Source organism: Pan paniscus, chromosome 3 (assembly GCF_029289425.2).
Source record: "Pan paniscus chromosome 3, NHGRI_mPanPan1-v2.0_pri, whole genome shotgun sequence".
Taxonomy (NCBI): domain Eukaryota; kingdom Metazoa; phylum Chordata; class Mammalia; order Primates; family Hominidae; genus Pan; species Pan paniscus.
This window is the reverse complement of record NC_073252.2, coordinates 175,567,437-175,595,374: the sequence shown is the minus strand read 5'-3', so window position 1 is coordinate 175,595,374 and position 27,938 is coordinate 175,567,437. Positions and strand designations below refer to the sequence as shown.

The 27,938-nt window shown below is 36.4% G+C and overlaps 1 long non-coding RNA gene and 1 pseudogene across 1 annotated transcript in view; one reads left to right on the top strand and one right to left on the bottom strand.

Annotated features, from left to right (window-relative positions):
• Positions 1-27,938, top strand: part of LOC117980130 (uncharacterized) — a 98,357-nt gene that overhangs the window by 57,900 nt on the left and 12,519 nt on the right. The window lies entirely within an intron of this gene.
• LOC112439760 (small nucleolar RNA U13) lies at positions 21,130-21,216 on the bottom strand (annotated as a pseudogene).

The following is a 27,938-nucleotide window of genomic DNA, read 5'->3' as shown; positions in this document are numbered from 1 at the left end:
TATTTAAGTTACTATTTCTAAGTGACAAGACTGGAGAGATGCGATTTATTTGGGGGACTTTTGTTTGTGGAGAAAATAGTGGCATATTATGTTTGACTATTGTTATCAATATGCGCTATTTAGTACAAGCAATTTTTGAATATTTTGTATTTATTTTCTTACTCTAAGGACTTAGATTTCTGATAGCATTAAAGCCATCCCTTTGAGTTTCCTCAGGTACGGGAAATATTGCAACAGCACTTGGAATGAAGCGAATGAAGACTAAAGCTGCATCCATTCTTTATCTTTTGATAACAAAACTTATTTCGTGATCATATCAAGTAGTGATAATATTTCTGGGAGTTTGATCCTCTACCCAATTCAAGAGCAAAATTTTGATTTATCTGAGCTAGTCGTAAAGATTGATTATGGTTTTCAATCATTTATCCCTCCCTGTAATAGGATTGTATAACCATACCCTTTATCGTGTGACTTTATGCTTCCCCCTTAAGAGGTCTTTTTTCCTATACTAATACTGAACTTGTGTGACTTGCCTTGGCCAATGAAGGTGGGCTGATATAATGTATGCCAGGCCCTACCAGGGCCTTAAATGTGCCTGGGTGGTTTTATTTGCCCTCTTGGAGATCCTATCTGCCCCCATTAGAAAAGCATAACCCAATCAGCAACAGTTTCAAAGAGAGGGAATGTGGAAAGGACCTTAGCCTGACCTGTATTCTAAAGAAAAAGCTATATTATCTGACCTGCAGACCTGTGAGGAGAAATATTTCACAATAGAAGCCATTGAAATACTGGGAATGTTTGCTTCATGCCATTATTGCAGCAGAAACTTGACTTCTACATTAATCATGACACTTATTCTTCTAGCCAGTGGCAGGTTTAGGTATGAACAGATAACACTATCTTAGATGTGAGGGAAAATGTGCAGAGGGATGTGTTCAGGAAAGGCTTTTCCTGGCTGATACACAAAAAGATTAACATTAGGAAATGATCTCTTCCTACTGTGTCTGCATGATCATCTAGCAGCCATCTTACTACCATGAACTGGAGAACAAAGACTAGCACACTGAGGATGATTCAGGAAATCAAATAAACTGTCTTTAATAATGTTGTGTAAGTTGCTGAATTAATCAGTTTATTAAATCTGGAAATGTCATGAATTGGGACTATTACGTGCAACTGAAAGCATGTTAATTGATACAAAGATGCAGTAAATGTTAAGCATAGACAATGGAGCAGATGTAAATTAGTTTTTAGTCCTGTAGAACTGTCAAGGGTTGGCAAAGAATTGTCTGTAAAGGATCACATAGTAAATATTTTAGGCTCTGTAGGCCGTATGCTTTATATTACAACTACTTAAATCTATAATTATAGTGTTTAGACAATACATAAATTAATCATGTGACTGTGTTAGAATAAAACTGTATTCATGAAAGAACATTTGCTTCTGGTTGTACAGAGATGTAGGTACTCTGAGAACCTCTACAATATCAAACAACTAGATCCTAGATTTTAAAGTAACAATATTTTCAATATATAGTAAATGAAATGTGAGAAAATCACCTACAAAAAAAAAAGCCACCAGAAACAATAAAGTAAATGACTGTGTTAAACAAATAACAGGCTGAAACTGGAGCTGGGGAAGATGAGCTTAAAGACTCAAGGGGATGCAAAAAGCCCCGAGATCAGTAGTCATCCTCAGGCCCGGGACAAGCTGGGCTGACTGAGCCACATAACCCTGAACTCCCATATTAAGACATTGCCCACAAAGTGGACTAAATTAGCTCCAAGCCTGTGCCATCCCTGAATCTGAGAAGAAGCAGACACAATTTCTTTTTTACAGGCATCCAGGGAGAAAAAAAAAATGCATATAACTTAAAATTACTGACTTTTCAATGGCAAGCATTAAGCAAGAAGACAGTGAAATCATCAAAGGGATTTTTTTTAAGTTAACTTACAACCTGACAAGAAATTATTGTTTATAAATGACAGTAAAATAAACTCATTTTGGGATATTAAAATAAAGAAAAAAACAAGAAATGGCAGAAATGGACCTTCACTAAAGGGACTTCTAAAGCGTATGTCTCCGGAGGAAGACAGTGATACCAGAAAGGTCTGACATGCATACAGAGTGAGAAAATATTACGGTAACATGTTTGAAAATAGAAATAAATATTGTGTATACCTAGCTGTAATGAATTGAAAGTATGAAGTTTAAAGATATAAAAACTAAAACATTAGACAAAAGAACGTACAAATTTGAGGGAAAGGAAATAATCCAACTCTTTTTTTTTTTTTTTTGAGACAGGATATCACTATGTTGCCCAGGCTGGTCTTGAACTCCTGAGCACACGGGATCCTCCCTCTGTAGCTTCTCAAAGTGTTGGGTTCACAGGTGTGAGCCACCACGACTAGCCAAGTAATCAATCTTTAAAAAATAGTTGGAGAAACAGAAAAAAAACACAGAAAACAAAGAAACTAATAATCAAAGCAGACTTAAATGAAATTTAAAATAACCATTAAAGATGAAAAGGAGCAATGAAGACAAATTTTTGAAGCTTAATAATATAGACAAACCAAGAAATAGGGAAGTCACAAAAAATATTAGACAGGAAATTGAAGAAAAGTAACACTACAGCAGAAATTTAAAATGAATTAGTTTCTGTCAGAAAATAGAAATTTTAAAATATATATAAAATATTATATAAAATATATACAAAATATATGAATTATATATAATTTATGTATAAATTTAAAAAATATATAATTTAAATGAAAGCAGTTCCAGAAAAAATAAACTGCCATTTATTTTCTCTAAAAGTTATAGAGCATATCAGGCTGTTTCATTATAGGTTAGTTAACCTAAGTTGACCTATAACTTTAAATAAATTGAATTTCAATTTAAATCTTATTTCCTAAAAACAACAAAAACCTTTGAAAAAGGTATTATCCATCGATAATAAAATTATTAACAAACCAAAAAATACATTGTTACACAATTATCCTGGAAAAGGGGTAAAGGACTTCTACTAATATATCACAGTATACAAAATTCTTATTTATGAAATGTAAGTAGAATTCTTTTTAAAATCATAAAAGAATAATTGCCACCAATTCTGTTTATTATTATACTGGAAGACCTAGCCAGTGCACTAAGATAAGAAAAATAAATTGATGACTTAAGAATTAGAGAGCCATATTTAAAAAAAAAAAACTGTTATGACTTGCATATTATATATTTGCTTACATGAAAAACTAAAAAACAGAAAAATAATGGGGTATAACTTGGATTGTTGTATTAATAAAATGTTGGTCATAAAATATTAGAAGAAACTCTATGCATTTCAAGTATGAGATACTTTATTACAGAGGTAAATAATTAGTATTTTAAAGGGGTGGTAGGACCAAAGACAAGAAAATTCACTCTGAACTCTCAAGTTTACTACAAGAATCAAGAGAGTCTGCAATTTGTAATAACAAAAGAAAATCAAAGGAAACCACCAACAATTATCACAGCTGCCTTTAGTGTGATAGTAGTGCAAGTAATTTAAAACAGTAAGCACTGCTATGCATAGTGGCTCATGCCCATAATCCCAGCTACACAGACGGCTGAGGCAGGATTGCTTGAGGCCAGGGGTTCAAACCCAGCCTGGACAACACAGTGAGACCCCTGTCTCTAAAAAACTTTTTGGAGTAAAAAAAAAGTATGTATACAGTAAGTAAAGAATCCAACACAAAATATAACATCTGTAAAGCCCACACCAGGTCTCTGCTACCAAGGAGCAATAATAACACTTGAAGACTGGTTATATTCCCTCTTCCAAATAAAACCAATGTCTCTCATTGGCAAGGATTCCATCACTTATTAAACAGAGGTAAGCATAAAAAGATAGCTCAATATTGCTGAGTTGTTAAATAATTTATAACAAGTGCCTTAAGGAAAATACATAAAAATGAATTTTTAAACACAGCGGCAGGTAGTACAAATGAAGTTTTTAAGTTGCTTTTATAGTAGCAGCTGAAACTATAAGTAGGAAGAAGCCAATTAAAATTTGTGCAAAAATGTGATGTAGCTTATTTGAAGATATTAAAATCCATGCAGATGAGAATTTCTATATTAATAGATTTTTTTTTTAAGTTTATTGTTCACCACAAAGATACTCCTTGAGAAGAGCCACACCAAGACACATAATTGTCAGATTCACCAAAGTTGAAATGAAGGAAAAAATGTTAAGGGCAGCCAGAGAGAAAGGTCGGGTTACCCTCAAAGGGAAGCCCATCAGACTAACAGCAGATCTCTCGGCAGAAACTCTACAAGCCAGAAGAGAGTGGGGGCAGATATTCAACATTCATAAAGGAAAGAATTTTCAACCCAGAATTTCATATCCAGCCAAAATAAGCTTCATAAGTGAAGGAGAAATAAAATACTTTACAGATGAGCAAATGCTGAGAGATTTTGTCACCACCAGGCCTGCCCTACAAGAGCTCCTGAAGGAAGCACTAAACATGGAAAGGAACAACCGGTATCAGCTGCTGCAAAATCATGCCAAAATGTAAAGACCATCAAGACTAGGAAGAAACTGCATCAACTAACGAGCAAAATCACCAGCTAACATCATAATGACAGGATCAAATTCACACATAACAATATTAACTTTAAATGTAAATGGACTAAATGCTCCAATTAAAAGACACAGACTGGCAAATTGGATAAAGAGTCAAGACCCATCAGTGTGCTGTATTCAGGAAGCCCATCTCACGGGCAGAGACACACATAGGCTCAAAATAAAAGGATGGAGGAAGATCTACCAAGCCAATGGAAAACAAAAAAAGGCAGGGGTTGCAATCCTAGTCTCTGATAAAACAGACTTTAAACCAACAAAGATCAAAAGAGACAAAGAAGGCCATTACTTAATGGTAAAGGGATCAATTCAACAAGAAGAGCTAACTATCCTAAATATATATGCACCCAATACAGGAGCACCCAGATTCATAAAGCAAGTCCTGAGTGACCTACAAAGAGACTTAGACTCCCACACATTAATAACGGAAGACTTTAACACTCCGCTGTCAACATTAGACAGACCAAAGAGACAGAAAGTCAACAAGGATATCCAGGAATTGAACTCAGCTCTGCACCAAGCAGACCTAATAGACATCTACAGAACTCTCCACCCCAAATCAACAGAATATGCATTTTTTTCAGCACCACACCACACCTATTCCAAAATTGACCACATACTTGGAAGTAAAGCTCTCCTCAGCAAATGTAAAAGAACAGAAATTATAACAAACTATCTCTCAGACCACAGTGCAATCAAACTAGAACTCAGGATTAAGAATCTCACTCAAAACCACTCAACTACATGGAAACTGAACAACCTGCTCCTGAATGACTACTGGGTACATAACGAAATGAAGGCAGAAATAAAGATGTTCTTTGAAACCAACGAGAACAAAGACACAACATACCAGAATCTCTGGGACACATTCAAAGCAGTGTGTAGAGGGAAATTTATAGCACTAAATGCCCACAAGAGAAAGCAGGAAAGATCCAAAATTGACACCCTAACATCACAATTAAAAGAACTAGAAAAGCAAGAGCAAACACATTCAAAAGCTAGCAAAAGGTAAGAAATAACTAAAATCAGAGCAGAACTGAAGGAAATAGAGACACAAAAAACCCTTCAAAAAATTAACGAATCCAGGAGCTGGTTTTTTGAAAGGATTAACAGAATTGATAGACGACTAGCAAGACTAATAAAGAAAAAAAGAGAGAAGAATCAAATAGACGCAATAAAAAATGATAAAGGGGATATCACCACCGATCCCACAGAAATACAAACTACCATCAGAGAATACTACAAACACCTCTATGCAAATAAACTAGAAAATCTAGAAGAAAGGGATAAATTCCTCGACACATACACCCTCCCAAGACTAAACCAGGAAGAAGTTGAATCTCTGAATAGACCAATAACAGGATCTGAAATTGTGGCAATAATCAATAGCTTACCAACCAAAAAGAGGCCACGACCAGATGGATTCACAGCCGAATTCTACCAGAGGTATAAGGAGGAACTGGTACCATTCCTTCTGAAACTATTCCAATCAATAGAAAAAGAGGTAATCCTCCCTAACTCATTTTATGAGGCCAGCATCATCCTGATACCAAAGCCGGGCAGAGACACAACCAAAAAAGAGAATTTTAGACCAATATCCTTGATGAACATTGATGCAAAAATCCTCAGTAAAATACTGGCAAACCGAATCCAGCAGCACATCAAAAAGCTTATCCACCATGATCAAGTGGGCTTCATCCCTGGGATGCAAGCCTGGTTCAATATATGCAAATCAGTAAATGTAATCCAGCATATAAACAGAACCAAAGACAAAAACCACATGATTATTTCAATAGATGCAGAAAAGGCCTTTGACAAAATTCAACAACCCTTCATGCTAAAAACTCTCAATAAACCAGGTATTGATGGGACATATCTCAAAATAATAAGAGCTATCTATGACAAACCCACAGCCACTATCATACTGAATGGGCAAAAACTGGAAGCATTCCCTTTGAAAACTGGCACAAGACAGGGATGCCCTCTCTCACCACTCCTATTCAACATAGTGTTGGAAGTTCTGGCCAGGGCAATTAGGCAGGAGAAGGAAATAAAGGGTATTCAACTAGGAAAAGAGGAAGTCAAATTGTCCCTGTTTGCAGATGACATGATTGTATATCTAGAAAACCCCATTGTCTCAGCCCAAAATCTCCTTAAGCTGATAAGCAACTTCAGGAAAGTCTCAGGATACAAAATCAATGTACAAAAATCACAAGCATTCTTATACACCAACAACAGACAAACAGAGAGCCAAATCATGAGTGAACTCCCATTCACGATTGCTTCAAAGAGAATAAAATACCTAGGAATCCAACTTACAAGGGATGTGAAGGACCTCTTCAAGGAGAACTACAAACCACTTCTCAAGGAAACAAAAGAGGATAAAAACAAATGGAAGAACATTCCATGCTCATGGGTAGGAAGAATCAATATCGTGAAAATGGCCATACTGCCCATGGTAATTTACAGATTCAATGCCATCCCCATCAAGCTACCAATGACTTTCTTCACAGAATTGGAAAAACTACTTTAAAGTTCATATGGAACCAAAAAAGAGCCCACATCGCCAAGTCAATCCTGAGGCAAAAGAACAAAGCTGGAGGCATCACACTACCTGACTTCAAACTATACTACAAGGCTACAGTAACCAAAACAGCATGGTACTGGTACCAAAACAGAGATATAGATCAATGGAACAGAACAGAGCCCTCAGAAATAACGCCGCATATCTACAACTATCTGATCTTTCACAAACCTGAGAAAAACAAGCAATGGGGAAAGGATTCCCTATGTAATAAATGGTGCTGGGAAAACTGGCTAGCCATATGTAGAAAGCTGAAACTGGATCCCTTCCTTACACCTTATACAAAAATCAATTCAAGATGGATTAAAGACTTAAACGTTAGACCTAAAACCATAAAAACCCAGAAGAAAACCTAGGCTTTACCATTCAGGACATAGGCATGGGCAAAGACTTCATGTCTAAAACACCAAAAGCAATGGCAACAAAAGCCAAAATTGACAAATGGGATCTAATTCAACTAAAGAGCTTCTGCACAGCAAAAGAAACTACCATCAGAGTGAAAAGGCAACCTACAAAATGGGAGAAAATTTTTGCAACCTACTCATCTGACAAAGGGCTAATATCCAGAATCTACAATGAACTCAAACAAATTTACAAGAAAAAAACAAACAATCCCATCAAAAAGTGGGCGAAGGATATGAACCGACACTTCTCAAAAGAAGACATTTATGCAGCCAAAAAACACATGAAAAAATGCTCACCATCACTGGCCATCAGAGAAACGCAAATCAAAACCACAATGAGATACCATCTCACACCAGTTAGAATGGCAATCATTAAACAGTCAGGAAACAACAGGTGCTAGAGAGGATGTGGAGAAACAGGAACACTTTTACACTGTTGGTGGGACTGTAAACTAGTTCAACCATTGTGGAAGTCAGTGTGGCGATTCCTCAGGGATCTAGAACTAGAAATACCATTTGACCCAGCCATCCCATTACTGGGTATATACCCAAAGGACTATAAATCATGCTGCTATAAAGACACATGCACACGTATGTTTATTGCGGCATTATTCACAATAGCAAAGACGTGGAACCAACCTAAATGTCCAACAATGATAGACTGGATTAAGAAAATGTGGCACATATACACCATGGAATACTATGCAGCCATAAAAAATGATGAGTTCATGTCCTTTTTAGGGACATGGATGAAATTGGAAATCATCATTCTCAGTAAACTATCGCAAGAACAAAAAACCAAACACCACATATTCTCACTCATAGATGGGAATTGAACAATGAGAACACATGGACACAGGAAGGGGAACATCACACTCTGGGGACTGTTGTGGGGTGGGGGTATGGGGGAGGGATAGCATTGGGAGCTTTACCTAATGCTAGATGACGAGTTAGTGGGTGCAGGGCACCAGCATGGCACATGTATACATATGTAACTAACCTGCACATTGTGCATATGTACCCTAAAACTTAAAGTATAATAATAAATAAATTAATTAATTAAAAAGTTTATTGTTGTAAAACACTTAACCTGAAATCTACCCTGTTAAATTTTTAAGTATACAATACAGTATTGTTAACTATAGGTACAATAGCTGTACATTGGAAGATCTCTAGAGCTTATGCAACTTGCTCATGTGAAACTTTATGCCTGTTAATTAGATAAGCTATCTCAATGTTTTATGTATGCCAATTTTCCCAAAACTGATTCATAAATTTGATGTAATATAAAAACAAAAGCTTTTTTCATCCACATAACTTGACAAACTGATTCTAAAATTTGCATGAAAGAGTAAGGGCAAATAGTAAACAAAGTATTGATGAAGAAGAAAAAAATGTTGGTAGGAACTTACCCTACCTAATATCAATATTTATTATAATTTAGATAATAGTGAATCCAATGGCACCAGCATGAACAAATTTTAAAAATGTTACAAAAACAGACCCACTCAGACATAAAACTTGGTGTAGAACAGAGATATTCTATTCAGAACCCTGGGGAAAGAAAGGACTATGCAGTGAATGGCACAAAGGCAATTGGCTAACCACATGGATACAGTGAAGTTGGGTTCCCACCTTATAACTTATGAGTCTGACTCTAATTTTGATGTTTCACTGGAGACAACTTTGAACCCCACCACTCCCACTTTTCCTCTTACCCTCCATGTGGGCAAGCTGCTAAGAAAGTCCAAGTGTTCCCTCCATTGGCATCAGCAGGCGGGAAGTTCACGTACAAAGGGCAGGCTTGCTGGATGGCATCCTCATCTGAGCCACACCCTGACCAACATAAAAGCCCAAAGCCAGTCTCCTTTTCTGGCTTTCTCAAGCCACTTTTGGATCTGGTTGGGAGCCACACTGCTCAATACGTGAGTAATAAACCATTCTGAATGAAAAAAAAAAAAACAAGTAGATTGAAAACAATCTGATGTGTAAATTTGCAAAAGACATGGACATATAAAAGAGGAATTATCAAGAAAATGTAGATGGATAAAATATTCAACTGCATTAGTAATCAGGAAATGCAAACTTAAATGGCGTTGAAATACAGTTTTATACCTATTACATTTCCAGAATTAAATTGGAAAATACCAAGTGTTGGAAATGATATAAATCAATTAGAGCTCCTAAACCCTTTATTGAAGGTATAAATTGATATAACCATGTTGGAAAACAAGATGGAATTATCCTTCAAGTTGAATATTCACCTACTGTATTAAAATAAATTTCCAATGCTAGATTTATCCGCTAAAAATATAGATCTAGTTTTGCATATGAAAATGGAGTTCTGCACAAGAATGGCCGTAGCAGTTTTGTTCATAACAAATAAAAACAAAAACAAAAATATTATTCAACGGAAAAATTAACACATTGCACTCTGTGTATGTGATGGGATTTCATAGCAGTGAAAAGGAAGGTTCTACAGCTACATACAATGCATGTGATTCTTTGCAATACAGAGCAAAAAAAAAACCTAATTTAGAAGACCAAATGAAGTGTGATTCAATTTCTATACAAATTAAGAGCAAGCAAAACTAATAATGTTTTACATAGAGAAAAAACATATATGCAATAAAATTGTGTTTTTCAGAAATAGTACAAGATTAAAACATGAAATCTAGGACAGTGATTATCTGTTCATGGAGCTGGGGAATGAAGAACACTCGGGGAAATACAATAATTCTGGCTCTTAGGTTGGGTACTGGTTTGATATTCATTTTAAAAATTGTGTTCTGTTACATATACAACTTCTTCTCTTTCATATGTATCAATTAGTACATGAAATATAACAAAAATAATCCAAAAAAAAAGAAAACTGAAAAAATTTATTGGGAGCAAGTGGTGGTGTATAGATTTATCTGTTGTGAGTAACAAAAACCCCTAAAATTTATAAGTGAAATAGTTAAAAATAAATTTGGCTCGTTTTACTATCCAGAAAGCTATTTAAAAGGATTTTTTTAATAAGTGACTTTAGACGTTGTTATCCTTTCTAACATTATGTATTTCTTGATAATTTAAAAGCTAAGGATTAAAAATTTGAAAAAGCAACATATAAAATAGTAAACTTAATTTCTGCTTTTCTCCTTTCCACAAGTGCTTTTGTTCATTTCTCTCAGCAATATATGTCTAGGTTGGAGTTCAATCACCTGCCACCAGTATGTTATTTATAAGTAGAAGAATATTTTTGTCTCACTTAAAGCCAAACAAAATAAGCCAGAAAGCACATTGTGACAGGGAGAAAAATTAAAAGTTGAAAATAGGTTTCTCTTTATCTATGGCTAATCTCCCCAGAATAACAGACCATCTAAATGTTGTGTTCTGTGACAGCCTGGGTACAATTTTCAGAACATTTTTTTCTCATTGGAAATTAAGCTTCTGGGAAGCCATTTATCCTGAAAGCACTATTGTTCTCAGTTGCATTGCTTTTCTTCATTGTTGGGTACCTGTTTTTCCACGGTTGTTATGCACACATAACTTACTCCTTTTTAATTATTTTGGCCTTTTGTTGAGATCACAATGGAAAGATTCATTTAGAAGACTAGGGAAGAAAAAGCCTTTTTTTTTTCTTGCTCTGAATCATCAATTACAATACACTCAAAAAATTTTACTGACTTTCTATCATGAGCTTGTGCCCATCTGAGAGGAGACATTTTATTACTAGTTTTTTCCCCATTTAGTTTTTATATTGTGGTTCTCTGTCCTTTGATATAATGGCTACATTTATTTGTTTTTCTTTTTGTTGTTGTTGTTCTTTAGTTAGCTCTGTCATTAACCAGTCTATTATTTTTTCTCATTCCCACTGGGTTTCTCGTTATTGTTTTTAAGTCCACCCTCAAGAAACTGCTGTATCACCATACTCTTCTAATACTCTAAGAATTCTTCTTCATATGTATCTGCTCCTATTTTCTGCCTCGGTGGTTGTTCAGCATTAATTCAGGAGGATTCAGAGAAAAACAGGTATGTTTGTTCATGTTGTTGCTTAAGTATATGCTATTGTCAACCACGGAGAAAACCCCACGTTTTAGCCATAAAAATCTGAAACTCCAAATTCTAGCGGTCATAGAAGGTCTGAACATCAACTAGAATTTCATGTCTATTTAAAGCTTACCTAGATCGCCTATGGTTTTCTGGGAAAAGAAATTGTAACTAGCAGACTTACTTATTTCTATCAGCCCCTGATGCATTGTTCCTGCAAAGGATTGGCAGAAATCTGAGATTCCTTTTAGGTCTTGTTTTTTCATCAGCTCCCTTTGAAACCTGGTGTTCATGCTGAACAGGCTTTATAGATCATGATTGGGATCATCCTTGTAATAATAATCATAGCAAGCACCATTATCAGTATCTAATCTTTATTACACTTACGATTCACGAAACGGCGCAGCACCTTAGAATAGAAATCAGATGTATTTTTAAAAATCAGTCATTCTCTATTTCTCTAGTCCACGTCTATTACAGTACCTTTCTTTCTTTTCCTCTTTTTCTTCAGTCTTTCTATCATTAAACCTAGGGTGACTTGACATCCAGGTATATCTAGAGCAGCCCTGGCTTACACCCTTTAGACAATTATAGTTATTCATAGAATTTCCTCTCATTTTCACAAGTTTTCCATTTAGGGGACATTATCGGTTACATCATTTAAAATCCCACAGCAGGTTCATCCTGCCTTTATGAAACTAGGCTGAAGTGCTAGCAAACTCATAAGTCGCATTAAGACAGAGATACCCATGAAAGAAGATAAAGATGAGTGAAGCGGAGGGATATGAAAAAGCTCACCACTGCTGCCCATTTCCATTTTTAATATAAAAACATGGTTAAAAATATTCTCTCTCTTACTGCTGCCTTCTCTTTCTTGTTAGCTGTTAGGATTGTATTTGATTACCTATAACAGAAAATTCAAAATGTAACTGGCTTAAATGCACAAGGGTTTACATCAAATAAAAAGTGGTCCAGATGAAAAATGTCCAAACTTGATACTGCAGCTTGCATTTCATCAGAGACCAACTCTCTATCCGCATAAGCATACTAGCATGTGACTTCCATCCTTGAGGTCATCCCAAGATCCAAAATGATTGCTGGGGCTCCAAACTTTATACCTACATTACCACCAAAAGGGAAAGAAGATGAAGAGTAACAAAACACATAATACAATTATTTCAAAAACTACCTATTCTTCCTTTAATGTGACATTCCTGAATTCCAGCTTTACAACTTTTATTATCATAGTCAGAATTTAGTCACACCTAAGGAGAAAAGTTACACCTAAGGAAAAAGGGAGATTACAGTTAAGTTGTTTTTGGGTTTTTTGTTTCTTTGTTTGCATTCTCAATCTTACAGATGTCCTCTTAGCATGCAAAAGTGGTATGATAGATGTTGGGAAGAAACAAGTTGTATCTCTGCAACATCGTCTAACATACCACAGTATTCCAGAGTATTTTCAGCACAGGGTCTCTGCCAGACTCTCTGGGCAAAGCACTCAACAGCTGTGAAACTTGTGAGAGTTATTTTCACCTTACTATGACCCAGCTACCTAAAGGGAGACTAAGATAACTTCCTTCCAAGGGATGTTTTGAGGGTTAAGAGGTCATATATGGCCGGGCGTGGTGGCTCACGCCTGTAATCCCAGCACTTTGGGAGGCCAAGGCGGGCAGATCACAAGGTCAGGAGATTGAGACCATCCGGGCTAACACAGTGAAACCCTATCTCTAGTAAAAATACGAAAAATCAGCCGGGCGTGGTGGCAGGCACCTGCAGTCCCAGCTACTAGGGAGACTGAGGCAGGAGAATGGTGTGAACCCGGGAGGCGGAGGTTGCATTGCAGTGAGCCGAGATCGCGCCGCTGCACTCCAGCCTGGGCGACAGAGCGAGACTCCGTCTCCAAAGAAAAAAAGGTCATATATAATGCCTGACATACACGGTGCATTCCGTAAATATGGTCTACTTTTTATTATGATATGCTCACCATTTAACAAATACATTTTTACAGTCCGTTCGTAACTCACACTGAATTACTCATTCAATAACACATCCCAGATACAATAGGTTTTCAGAATACCTATTTTGAATTCAGAAGTCTACATCTAATTATGTGTTACATTTAGTAAAGACTTGTCCATTAAGTTATAGTCAATTCCCTTACATTGCCTCTAAATCTGAAAACTTCACAACAAGGGAGATTAAGATGTTTCAAAATTTCTGCATGCAGTAAAGTTGGTGTCCAGGGGGCATTTACTTCCAAAACAAACTGGCCGGCTGTCTCCCAAAAGGTCTCGTAGGGTAAAATGGATCATGCTGGTGAGTATGCAAGGTTTGGCTCTCATCCATGCAGGCTCAGAAATCTTTTAATACACACTGCGAGGGAATTAGTCTCTCAGGTTGCCTTTCACTAACCAAATCCACAAGCCTCAATTTATAATGACAAATATAACCATAATAGAGACTGGAACTCTCTCAGATAACTGGTCTTAAACAGGAAAGATAATTTTCCACAGATTTGTATTTGTTGAACATTGAATTAAAACAACAACAAAACACTTAATGTTTAAAGCCAAAGGCATAGTTTTAAAATGGCAACAGAGTGGTCGATGTTGATGTTGTATTGTATTTCACTTCCTGGTTCCTGAACAGTACCTGAGTGTCCATGTGTTTTCCTTAGAACAAGTCCAAAGACTTTTTCTTTCCTTAGATGCTAAATGCATTCAATTAAGATTCAAGAAAAGCGTTGCATGTTTATAAGCCATTCTGTCTTTTACTACATGTGACTGTCAAGTTATGCTTTGTATAACTTGACTTGTATAACTGGATGTAAAAAGTCTGCTTATCAAAGAGGACATGTCATTCCCTAGTTCATGGAGATCTTTCCCCGCAGTTTACAAACAAAACAACAACAAGCTTAAGGCATAATTATCCATTTTATGGATAAGAAACCAAGCCCTACTGAAATTTGCTAAAGTCCAAACAGGAATTAGTAAATGAAGTGGCATTAGGCGGTTGCGGTGGCTCACGCCTGTAATCCCAGCACTTTGAGAGGCTGAGGTGGGCGGATCACCTCACGTCAGGAGTTTGAGACCAGCTTGACAAACATGGAGAAACCCGTCTCTACTAAAAATACAAAATTAGCCTGGCGTGGTGACACATGCCTGTAATCCCAACTACTTGGGAGGCTGAGGCAGGAGAATCCCTTGAAACCAGGAGGCGGAGGTTGCAGTGAGCCGAGGTTGTGCCATTGCACTCCAGCCTGGACAACAAGAGCAAAACTCTGTCTCAAAAAAATAAATAAATAAAAAAGGAAAAGAAGTGGCATTAAATCAGGTCTATCCAACTCCATGCCTTTTCTTTTATAACAGTGATTTTGCTGAAGATTCTTCTAAATCTTTTATTTCACTGTAGTTTATTGTTTAATATCTCCATGCCACATATCACCTAAAGTTTTGTCATTTCACATATATTCATTTGTCTGGAGGGAAACAGAAACATGAGGTCATGATTTGGCAAAAGCATTAAGTAAACTGAATGGATTATGCACCAAACACTCATAGATAGATGCTTCACAGCAAAAAATATTCCCTGAGGATAGTCACCTTCATAACCATTACTCCTTGCTTCTCACTTTACTGTCTGATTCAAGTAGCCTATTTGCCAGCAGGCCTTCTTGTTGTCTCTGCCTCAAAAGCAGCTTTGCATTGTGGTGAGCCAGGTGGTTGCACTAAGATAGTGCAGTCCATCTTCATACAACAATAGTGGAATCAGGCATGATTGGAAATTATGGACAGTCCAATTTGTCACAGCTCAGTATAATAGTCCCAGACTAGTATTTAAGCAACAGGACTGACATAATCAAGATTCCACTTCTTGTGGGGCCAAGCAGGCAGAATTTACTGAATAAAATTAACAAATTTTGTGTCACATTTTACTCCATCATAATTGCATAGACTTTAAATATAGTCTGACATTTGGAAACATAATCTATGGGGTCAAATGTAAAAGCAAGTTCATAAGACCAAGGAGTATTTTAGATATAGAAAGTCCCTAAAAGAGAGGCTAACTCAGCTTTCTTAGCAAGATAGGACATAGTTTTCCAAACTTTATAATAAAAAATTGCTCATTTCTTTTTTAAACACAGTAAATAACAAGGAATTTACAAACACACAGAGTAAGCCATTCTTTTGGAAAAATATAATTGATATAATGTTTTTTATATTAAGGCAAAAATTCTTTAAAAAGCACTGAATAGCATATCTGTGTTCAGGCAATGATAAGTGCGTGAGTATTCTAACACAGTTAGGGTGTCACTAATACAGACTCCCTTCTCAAAAAATGTCTCTACCCCTCCCTCATGTGGCAGAATTTTAAGTCTCTTTACCTTCCCTGGACTCATTCCAGACTATCAAAGCCTTTCTAAAAATATGTTTGCAAAAGTTAAATACATTACTCCAGGTATTATCTGCCCCATATTCAGTATTCCTTACCATGAACACAGTATGTTTATTTAAAAAAATAAGATAATTTTTTATTGGCTATCATGAGCTTAGAGTCAAATGGATCTCTGAAAAGAATGATAATATCTGACTGTTGTTGAGTGCTCACTCTGTTCCAGGTACTATCTTAGAATAGTTCTATGAACTGGGTACTAGTATGAGACTCATTGTACAGATGAGGAAGCTAAATCACACAAGAGTTAAAAGCAGCTCACCGAATGTAAACCAACTATTAAGTGACAGAAATAAATTTTAATTTAGGCAGTCCGTCTCTAGAGAACCAGCTATTAACTATTACTGTAGACCAGTGGTTATCAAAAGCTGTAGACCAGCGGCATCATCTAGTACTTGGTGGAAATATTATTTGTTAGGCCCTACTCCAGATCTACTGTCTCATACTCTGGGGGGTAGGTTGTAGCCAACTGTATGTCAACAAGCCCATCAGGCAATTTTGGTGAATGCTAACCTTTGAGAATCACCTGTCTATGCCACATCCATATTGGTCCTTAAAAATTTAAGGCACACAGAATATTCAGCCAAGAAGACTAGAAACAAGCCTTCTGAACGATGACAGGTAGTATACTTGTAAGCTGTAAACTAGAGAGGATCAGGAAGCCACACACAGGAATGCAGACAACAGATTTTTAAAGAGTAATTCACCTGCTATAAGTATAACATCGACACTTCTTTTGAAACACTGTCAACATAGAGAATTTATCTTTTGCTGTTAACATTCAATATCTTTGAAAAACATTTCAGCTTCTTAACAAAAGTGGAAGATTGAACCATTACCACCTCACATAACTGTAGATGCTAAAGCTTAGATGACTTGTCTATTTATTAGGATTTAATAGATTTATCTTTAATGATTATTTTCTCAGCAATCATAAAACTCCAGTCTGTAATTCCATGACAGAATTCATATCTCCAAAAACTCATGGACGGAAAATGTTTTACTTGTCACAGCATAGTAAAGATAATGAAATCTATGCATTTTTTAGAACTACTTGAAGAAATATCTCATTGAATCAATTCAAGATTATTAAAATCTCTTAGGTAAGGTATTACGGTACTTCTAAAAGACTATTGCTAAATCAATCACCAAGATTTGGGAGTTATAATTATTTTTATCATTTATATGAAATTATAACATGTGATTATCAGTTCCAGGTATAGTTAAGTCACAACCATCACCAGCCAATTATAATTTATAGGTGCCATAGGTATAGAACCAGTCAAAATATATCTAGGTGCACTAATTGGTCCTATAATTTAATAAGACAGTCTCATCAAGACTTACATGCACCTGCCAAACTGCTGCCTGTGGCAAGAATAAAAGTCAACCAGCAATTCTTATTATCATATTTTTTTAGGATACTTGTTTTCTTAAGATTACTTAATCCAAAAATATCCCCAGAAAAGGGGAACATACTTTACTGCTTGGTTTTAAAGGTGGAAAAACATGCAGAATCAGAGTTCTAGGTACATGTAAGATATGCCAATAATAATCCAATTATTTCCAATTATTCTCCAAAATGTAAATGGTGAGGTTGCAGCTGTGGTTAATAAAAAGAACACTTTGTGTTGGAACCAGAAGACTTGGGTTGTTTACCACGTGTGTGTAACCTTGGGCAACTCATCCCAGCAGCTCGGCTTTACTGCCTTCCATGGAAATGACAACACTAATGCTTTCTTTACCACAGAAGATGTGGAGAAGGATTCATTGAAATTTATAGAGAAAAACTTATATAAAAGGTACAGCTCAGCTTCAATGAATGATTGTAAATTATTTTAATAAAACCATTATTTTTTCACCTCTCTTCCTAAGGATTCATTTTCAGTCTCCCTTAAATTGGGAGGATATTTGCTTATTTTTCTTTTTGCTATTGCATACAATATAAAGAATAATCAGTTTACCAAAATAATAACTTTGATTTATATAGTGATTCTCTTTAATACTGTCTTACAAATAAGGTAAAAGAAAATTAATACTCAACCAAGGCATGTATATAAGCAGGTTTAAGTGAGAGAATATGTCTTTGATAGTAAGAGTTTTAGGGATCCAAAGATCTAAAAGTATGTTGCTGATAAGGATTTGCAAGTAGGTATCAAATTGCATGGGCCAAAGTGTGTTTTATGATGAAGATATTTTCAATACAGAATTAAAAGTGGAAAAAAAGTCAATTTCCTTTTCTGTTATGAAATTGTGTTTTATCTATGTGTTTATATATAAAGATAATAAGAATAGCAAGAACAAATATAAATTTTTTATCATTTCATGATATCTCCATCAGTAGACCTTGCACTTAACTGCATTTCTACAATAGCAATATAAATAAGTAAAATAAGCCTCCAGGTTGAATGGACTCTTATCTGGTTGATAAATATCTTTATGCACCTGTCTTCTTGCAGGAGTCCTCCTAAACCACGGTTGGACTAAACAAGAAAGGAAATAATCAAATATACTTTACTCAAAAGCATCACAGAGCTCCAATCTTTCATTCTCCTCAAATCAAAATGTACCTCTCATCACATTTTTACATAGATATAGATAATAACCTTTCCTTTTATGACATTATCATTATCTGAAATTCTTTTTCTGAACATCAATTATGTAAATGGAAAAACTACTTCCAATAAAAAAAGAGTAACTCTCCTTAGGGAGCTGACAACATAAAGCAATGTTGTTTGTATTAAAAGTACAATTCTAGCTGAGGTTTTATTTTTTAAATACCTAATAATCCAAATTATCACAAAGTTGAATTTACTCCCTGGTGGCATATTAGAAAGCTGTATTCACAAGGACACTAAATAAGTTACTATTAGGTAAGTTTCTACTCAGCATAGAGCCAAAAATCTGTTTTTAATCGACTTAATATTCTCTTGTGGCAGGAAAGAAAAAACATGATTGGAACATTTGAAGATTAAAAATTGTATCAGTTGTGTTATTTAATTTAAAAGAAGGTTACAATTTATACAGCCATATTTTAAAGCTAATCATGTTACTAGCAATCCTTTATGGAGACACATTTGTCATAATAATTTTGAATCAGAATACTCACAAAAGTCAAGTTTGTATTTTCCAGAAGTAGCAATAGAGTAGGGAAATAATGTTGAATGTATTTTGATGGAGACAGTAAAACATGAGGCGCATAATTAGATGAAGACACCAACAAAAAACACAAAGACAATGTTTGTTGACTCAAGAGAAGTGGCCCTAAAGTAAAAGGAATTCAGCTTCATGATCAGGAAGTTATTTGTTGTACCGATTTTTTTTTATTCTTTTGGTAAAAATAATTATTTCAGGCATCTGACTAAAACTTTGGGGATGTAATAAGAGTCTCACTTGAGGCTCAAAGGTCATAGTATGGAGGATGTCAGTGAGGTTTATCTTCTGAAACACTAGTTGCTTTCAACATCCAACTGCCATTTCCAGGTTCCAGAAACACCATGTTACCTTCTGCCTTCCCAAGGCCTCTGTTTATCACTGAACTAATTAAGAACTCCTCAAAATCAGGAGGTCCATAAAATGTAGCGGTAAAGATCCCATGTTTGCCATAGATTTACGTTTCTGTTATGCCTCTTATTCGTACTGGGAACTTTAAGAAACTAGTTAACGTGATTGAGTTTTTTTGTTTGTTTGTTTTGTTTTTATTCCCTCATCTGGCAGGTGATATCAAATGATCCCAAGTGAGGGTCCTGGAATAATAAAATATAGCCCTGTGACTTAGAGGCCCAGAGGAGTGAATTTCAGGAAGGAAAATATGGTCAACCATATCTAATTCTGAAAAGTGGTCAAGTAAAGTGAGTACCAAAAGATACAGAGATCACTGAAGACATTAAGGGCATTATCAGTCTACCACTTCAGAGAAGGGAGGGTAAAAAAAAAATCAAAACTCTAGAATGAGATGAGTTGGGGAATACTCAAAACGTGAAGTGCTAGAGATGGTGAATCTCAAAGGAACAAAAGCTTTAAAGTAGGATGAGGGAATTGAGAGCATAGAAGTAGCGAATAGAGGTAAAACTCATTGATAACTCCAGATCTTGATCCTGAGATAGACAGCATTTGGAGGAATAAGCAGTTCACTGGAAAGGACTACAAAGGAATTAGTTTCCTCAGGGAGAACTAGGATTTAGGTATGGCAAGGAGAGGGAGAACATCCTACAGTCAAGTGAATATGTAAGAAAGATTACTGAAGAATTAAAGCTCTGTAGAAAAGTTCAGGAGTGAGAGAAGGATGGAGATCTAGGTCAAGACAAGAAGCACAGAGCAAGCATTATGATCCTGACAGGTCCACAGAAGGTGGATGGAAAGATCTGAAGACATATCTTGGCCTGGACCATTATGTTGGAAACACAAGGCAGGCCCTGGGACTAATGAATGAGCTTTTTGTCTCACTTGACCTTGTTTTATGTCACATTGGGGCATGATATGGTTCCTCTGTGTCCCCACCCAAATCTCATCTTGAATTGAAGGTCCCATAATCCACACGTTTATGGGAGGGACCTCATGGGAGGTAACTGAATTATGGGGATAGGTTTTTCCCATGCTGTTCTCATGATAGTGAATAAGTCTCACGAGATCTGACGGTTTTATAAGGGCAGTTCCCCTGCACATGCTCTCTTGCCTGCCACCATGTAAAATGTGCCTTTGCTCCTCCTTTGCCTCTGCCATGATTGTGAGGCCTCCTCAGCCAAGTGGAACTGTGAGTTCTTTATAAATTACCCAGTCTTTTCTTTATTAATTACCCAGTCTCAGGTATTTCTTCATAGCAGTATGAAAGTGGACTAATATAGGGCATGTTCATATCAAATCATTATGAAGTTCTTTGTGAAAAGGGGTTCTTGCCAAATATTATCTTTAGCCTTTATTTAGCTGCTGGGGTGTCCACTGCGGTACCCTAGAAATGTAACCGCATTTTGTTTTCTGTGTTGCTTTTAGCAAGAATGGTATCTTGGAGTTCTTCAGATTTTTAACAGTCTCTTTACCTCATCAGGCTGGTAACATGTCCAGGGGAGCCACATCTCACACATGTGTGTGAAAACCCAATAATAACACTTACAAATTACAATATGAACTTCTCAGCTTCCTTCTGTGAGAGTATCCTACCTGTGAAGCATAAACTTTTCTTAATCTCCCAGAAAGAAGTTGCTTTGCTTTGATGTTTTTAAGGTTTAATTAATCCTTATCCCCAGGGAAGATCATGTTATTTTTGTTTCTCTAAGGTAGTTTTTCTCAAAATTTAGTCCTCAGACAATATGTATCAAATTCTTCTAGGAAAATCATTAAAATACACATTCCTGAGCTTCACCTTAGACTCCTTGAATCACAATTTCTTATTAAAAAAATCTGAAAATCTGCTTTTGTAATCCTCTGCATAACGTTGGAGAAATAATTTTTAAAACTCTGAGTCCTTCTTAGAGACAATTATAATGAATCTAAGAAATGGAGTAGAAAGAACCCTGAGAGTGTGTATGTGATTCCCTGGGGTTCAGAAGCTTGTAATACAAGAAGTTGTAATACAAGCTTCTGAACCCCAGGGAATCACACATACACACTCTCAGTGTGTCGGGAATTTAGTCCTTCCAGTGGGTTCTTGGTCTCGCTGACTTCAAGAATGAAGCCGCAGACCCTCACAGTGAGTGTTACAGTTCTTAAAGATGGTGTGTCTGGAATTTGTTCCTTCAGATGTTCAGATGTGTCCAGAGTTTCTTCCTTCTCGTGGGTTCATGGTCTCGCTGACTTCAGGAGCAAAGCCACAGACCTTTGCAGTGAGTGTTACAGCTCTTAAAGGTGGCGTCACCAGAGTTGTTTGTTCTTTCCAGTGGGTTCACGGTCTCATCGACTTCAGTAATGAAGCTGCAGACCCTCGAAGTGAGTGTTACAGCTCATAAGGGTAGTGCAGACCCAAAGAGTGAGCAGCAGCAAGATTTATTGTGAAGAGCTAAAGAACAAAGCTTCCACACCATGGAAGGGGACCCCAGCTGGTTGCTGCTGCTGGCTCAGGTGGCCAGCTTTTATTCCCTCATTTGGCCCTGCCCACGTCCTGCTGATTGGTCCATTTTATGGAGTGCTGATTGGTCCATTTACAATCCTTTAGATAGACACAGAGTGCTGATTGGTGCGTTTTTACAGAGTGCTGATTGCTGCATTTACAATTCTTTAGCTAGACACAGAGTGCTGATTACTGCATTTTTACAGAGTGCTGATTGGTGCGTTTACAATCCTTTAGCTAGACACAGAGTGCTGATTGGTGCGTTTTTACAGAGTGCTGATTGGTGTGTTTACAATCCTTTAGCTAGACAGAAAAGTTCTCCAAGTCCCCACTCGACCCAGGACCCATGAAGTCCAGCTGGCTTCTTCTCTCATCAGGACTGAAGACAGTGTACATGTGCGGGTTTTCAAATGGACAGATGTGGCATCATCTGGTTCTAGCATAGGATCACTAGAGAAGTAAGGCCTATTCACCACTTAATCTGTGGCACAAAAACTATGCCTGTAATCCCAGCACCTTGGGAGGCCAAGGTGGGTGGATCACTTGAGGTCAGGAGTTCAAGACCAACCTGGCCAACATGGTAAAACCCCTCTCTACTAAAAAAATACAAAAATTAGCCGGGTGTGGTGGCGAGTGCTTATAATCTCAGCTACTCAGGAGGCTGAGGCAGGAGAATTGATTTAACCCAGGAGGCAGAGGTTGCAGTGAGCTGAGATTAGACCACTGCACTCCAGCCTGGGTGACAGAGTGAGACCCTGTCTCAGAAAAAAAAAAAAAAAGAAAGAAAGAAAAGAAAAAGAAAAAAAATACTTGGTACACAGGACACCCTCAATAAATAGTCATTAAATAAATGGATTATTATAACTGCATTCCCTTAAGATTCATTTTTCTTATGTTTTTCTCACCCTGACTACACCCCCAATTAGAATGTACACATAGAAGCCTGCCTTTTTTGTTTTTTATCCTCAATAACTAATAATTTCATACACATGAAAATCATTAAGACTAGAAACACTTATAAATATTAAAATGTGGCAAACGAAATGGAGATTTGCTAAGCATCAGGGAGGTTCTAGTTATTTGATTAATAGCTGAAATTTTCAAAAGTTTCTAATCATGAGAGCCATTTTAGTGGCTAAACATTTTAAAAATTAAAAGAAAATCTCTTCAAAGAAGAGATTTTGCTAAATTTTCTCTAAAAATTTAGAGAAAAATCTATTTAATCTGATTATTTTCTTCACATAAAGAAATTGACACACAAAGAATATGACTTCTTGGTAAATATTTAATTTTGCTGACCTTCCTCTCAGCACTATTTCTTTCATCAATCCTGGTAGTGCCCACATCCTTGAGAGGGATCTGGCCAACACCCTGCCCCTAAGTTTCTTGACTTATCTGCAGATAACTTTTTTCCTTCGGTCTTAACTCAGCCACCAAATGCCCTACTCATATCTTTAACAATAACTAAATTTTAGCATTATCAATAACTCAACTAGGTTAAAAAAAAAATCCCAATTTCGGGCATGCAATTATTGAATGAGTGCCTCTTATGTTTTCAGTTATGATAGGAACACAAACACCCAGACTTTTACTATTACAACTTTCCTGACGTTAGTTCAGCCCTCCTTTACATTGTCCATACCTCCCTCCTGAAATTATTTTACTTCCTAAACCATTCAGATTTAATGGTCTAGTGGTCTAGTTGAACACTACAATTACTCCCTAACATGCAGCTTCAACTTTTTCTGCCTGTCTCCCCACCTATCATTTTCACCTGGCAGCACCCCAGGTCTGGTTAAATCCAGTTTTCTTTCTGCTTTGTGCCATCACCCATGCAGCCAAACGTGATTACAGAAAACCAAGGACTCACGCCCGCTTTTAATACAGATTTAAGTAAAGAAGTACCAAGTGAGCCTCCAGCACTACTCAGCAATCTTGTGCTAGTTTCTCTGATCAATTTTCTCTCCTCTTCTTCAAGATGATTATTTCATAGTTTTTCTTTCTTCTCAAACCTACCATACCTGTTCTCTCTTCTCTTTTTCTACTTTTTTTTGGTATATTTTCACTGTATCTTCACTTATATTATTTGCTTTCCTTGGAATAATATGGGATAGACTTTCTTGGTTCCTATCTAAATTCAACCCATCATTTTTACAGTCTTACCCCCTCCCATCTAAACAACTAATTTGTTCCTACAACTTTTTCTCCCATGTTATTAACTTTTCTTTCCTGCTAAAATACTATCAACATCTAAGTATCTCCCATGTAAAAAAAATATATTTGGCCTCCTAACTTGCTGCGGATGCTGCTGAAGCCTGATTTCATTTATGTTAATAGGAATACTCCTCAAAAAAAAAAAAAAACAGTTGAAACCAGCAGTCTGCACGGCCTCACATCCCACTGTCCCCTTAACCCACCCCAACCAGATTTCCATAAGGATCATTCTACTAAAATGGACCTTGTCAAGCCCAGTGACCTTCATTAGGCAATCACTTGACACAGCCTCTACTCCTTCTTAGAGTATTTTCTACATGAATCTGGTTTTTTGCCTAAAATACAGGCTTCTCATTTTTAATCTTCTGGACTGACTCCTTCCCTTATTAGAATCTTTAAATGTCGAAATACTCTGAGGTTCAGTGCCTAGTCCTCTCTCCTTTCATTCCCAGTTTATCTCTTTGAATCCCACATTTAAAAATATCACTTCAATACATATTTGGTGAATGAATGCATGAACAGATTAATACGAAATGATGGTAGAATTAATCAAAGAGCCACTTGTGTGTCTTTGCCGTAGGTTAAGATCTTAGAAGGAAAGGCTAGTTTAAGACGTTCTGGATGAATAATTCAGAGATAGGCGTTAGAAACTTAGGAGTCAAATGATGACATACATATAATCTTGATTCCCAAGTTTTAAATCATCTCTATCCATAGATGAAACTGTCTACTTGACATCTTTACTTGGAAACATAGCAGACATCTCCAGATTATCAAGTTTAAAATAGAACTTTGCTTCCATGTCTTTTCTTCACTATATAATATTAAAAAATAAAGTAAACCTGCCTCATCTGCGTAATTCCCCATCTTTTGTTAACTTAAAAATATGCAATTTATAAATTTAGAAAAGGAGAAGAGAAGATTTTATTTCTTATAAAGGCCTACAGCCAGCAGGGTGACCATGCTGACAGGCTGAGAAGCAGAGCCTCCAGCCAGAAACCACAGATACTTGGAGAGGGAGGAAAAGGGAACAGAAATTTATGCTGAGCAGAGTGGCCAAATATGCATATTCAGTAAGCTATAGGAGTCATGAATATTTATGAAAGGGAAAACGTATGCAAGTGCTTTTGAGCTTCATGCTTCATGTTCAAATAATGGTTATGATCTCAGGGTGAAGTTTTTGGCTCTCTGAAGTGAAAAGATGAAGCAGAGAACATCAGGACGCTTCCTATGCATGCTCCCTTTACTAGCCAGAAACAGTCCATGGTCAGTGGCTTCTTATCAGGCAAGAAGAGGGGAGCAGCATCCGGAGATTGGTTGAGATCAGTGGTGGAGTCTTTTGAAAGGGCCGGTTCCTGTTGAGCTCTTAGGGAAGAAAGCCTAATCGTGGGTAGCAAGGGGAGGATAGTCTGACCCCACCATGCTATCATGGCCGAGAACTCAGTTTTCAAGGATACTCTGGGGTCCCCTTCTCCAAAAAATGACTCAGTCAGTCATTTGGGTGGGGCTTAGAATTTAATTTTAGTCTACAATAATAAAGACATTACCGTTTAATCAGGGAAAATGTCCATAAAATATTGTTTTCCCTCCCATCCCAAATTAAGTATTTCTGTTAGCTCTGAGCACTTTTCACAACTACAGCTTCGGTGTGACAACCTCTCACCTTAATCTGAAGCATTTTCAACTATCTTTTGGACCACTTACACAGACTGATTAGTCGACTTCCTCCTCAAATGCTTGCCGTCTCATCATCTGTTCTTCAGACAGTCACAAAGATCTCTTAAATATATAGACCACATCACTGTTCAGCTCAAAATCTTCAAAATATTCCCATCACTTGCAAAACAATGTCCAAAATTCTTACCAAGTTAGAGAAAGCTGTACTTGTTCTGAGTTCTGTCCACATTTTTTCTATGTATTGTAACAAACCCATGATCATTATCATTTCAGCCATACTGGCTTTTTTCACTGTTCCCCAAACACACCAGGTTCATTTCTACCTTCTACTTTGCACACACGGCTTCTTCTGTTTGATACTACATTTCCTCGTTAATGTCACCTCTTCAGAGAAACATTCTAAGACTAGCCTATCTAAAACACTTTCCCATGGCTACGGTCCATTTATTACGCTGCTTTATATCATATTTAAATATTATTTTTATATCCCTACCTATATCAAAATTGGCTTCATTGTTATTACCTATTTTTTCATAGACTGTAAATTCAATAAAGGTAAGGACTTCTTCACGGCTATGTCCCCAGTGTCTAAATTAGTGCTTGGCATAGAGGATATTTTCAATCAATACTATCGAAAGGAACATTGACACAACTTGGGGTTTATTTCGGGCATCTTGAAAGAGTCCTAGGTGGCAAAATTTAAATATGTAGCCTGGCTAATCTTTAATTCTAAACCACTTAAGGTTAAGGCTTAGGGTTAGACTTAAGAACATGGATTGATCTCTTCTATCAAGCTTGACACATTTCTGATACTGTAGATAAATAATCCTGAGGTGTTTAATATGTTTTATAGATCAATGTCTACTCTACAAATGAGCTATTGGCTGTTTATATAACCACGCCTTGTTAGGCATTAAATCAGTAACTTACAAACACTTTTGTCCCTATTCCACACACAAAAATATATTTTACCATTATGATATGGTAAAATGATATTTTGTCATTACAACACAATTTATGCATGAATTTGCATAAACACACATAATTGAAATGAAAGTTTACTAAACATTTCTTATTCTATGTGTAATATATTTCTGCATTTTCTACTGTATTTTTATCTATTCTAATTTCATATTTCATTTTTAAAATTACCTTCCAACATAATAAAGTAATTGTATGATGCATAAATGATTTCAAAATCATATTTTACAAAGCACTGTAGTAGGTATATATATAGGAAAGGCGTATTTGTTTTTAAAGGGAGCAAACAATACCAAGAAAATTAATTTCATCTGTGAATCTAAAGAAAGAATTCTACATGTGAACCTCTCTGCATCTCCACCATCCTAAATCTTTTACATAAGTAAATAACAAAGGATGATGTGTTATATGTCTGTGGTTATGTCAAGCTTTCAAGTACAGGTTTTCTTTGGTGAACTTACACATAAATTCAGGTCAAGGAATCACAGAATCCAATATGCTCAGGCTTTTTAGCTCATTACTTACCATTTAATTACCTCTGAATAATGTATAAACACTTTACACCTTTATTTTATTCCACATTTTTAAGAAACAAAGCAATGGAAACGATGTTTTCAACGCCACAGGTACTGTAGGGCAAGGACAAGGTGTAGGCTTGACTGTTGGATGAAGCCTCCTCTGGCTTTTTTGGTGGCTCTGAGTGGGAAGCATTCTCTGCAAAAACCTATGCAGTGTTTTAGGTACCATAAGCACAAAATCCACAGGCCTTCAAAGTTGAACTGCTGAAGTCAAAACAATCATCATCTGGACTTGCCTGAAGCATCTATTTTTTTTAAAAATTCTAATGACAAAAATTATTTTAAAATCTGAAAAGGCATATCCCCACAAATATTGACAGTACAGAGATAATTGAGATACAGAAAAAAAAAAAC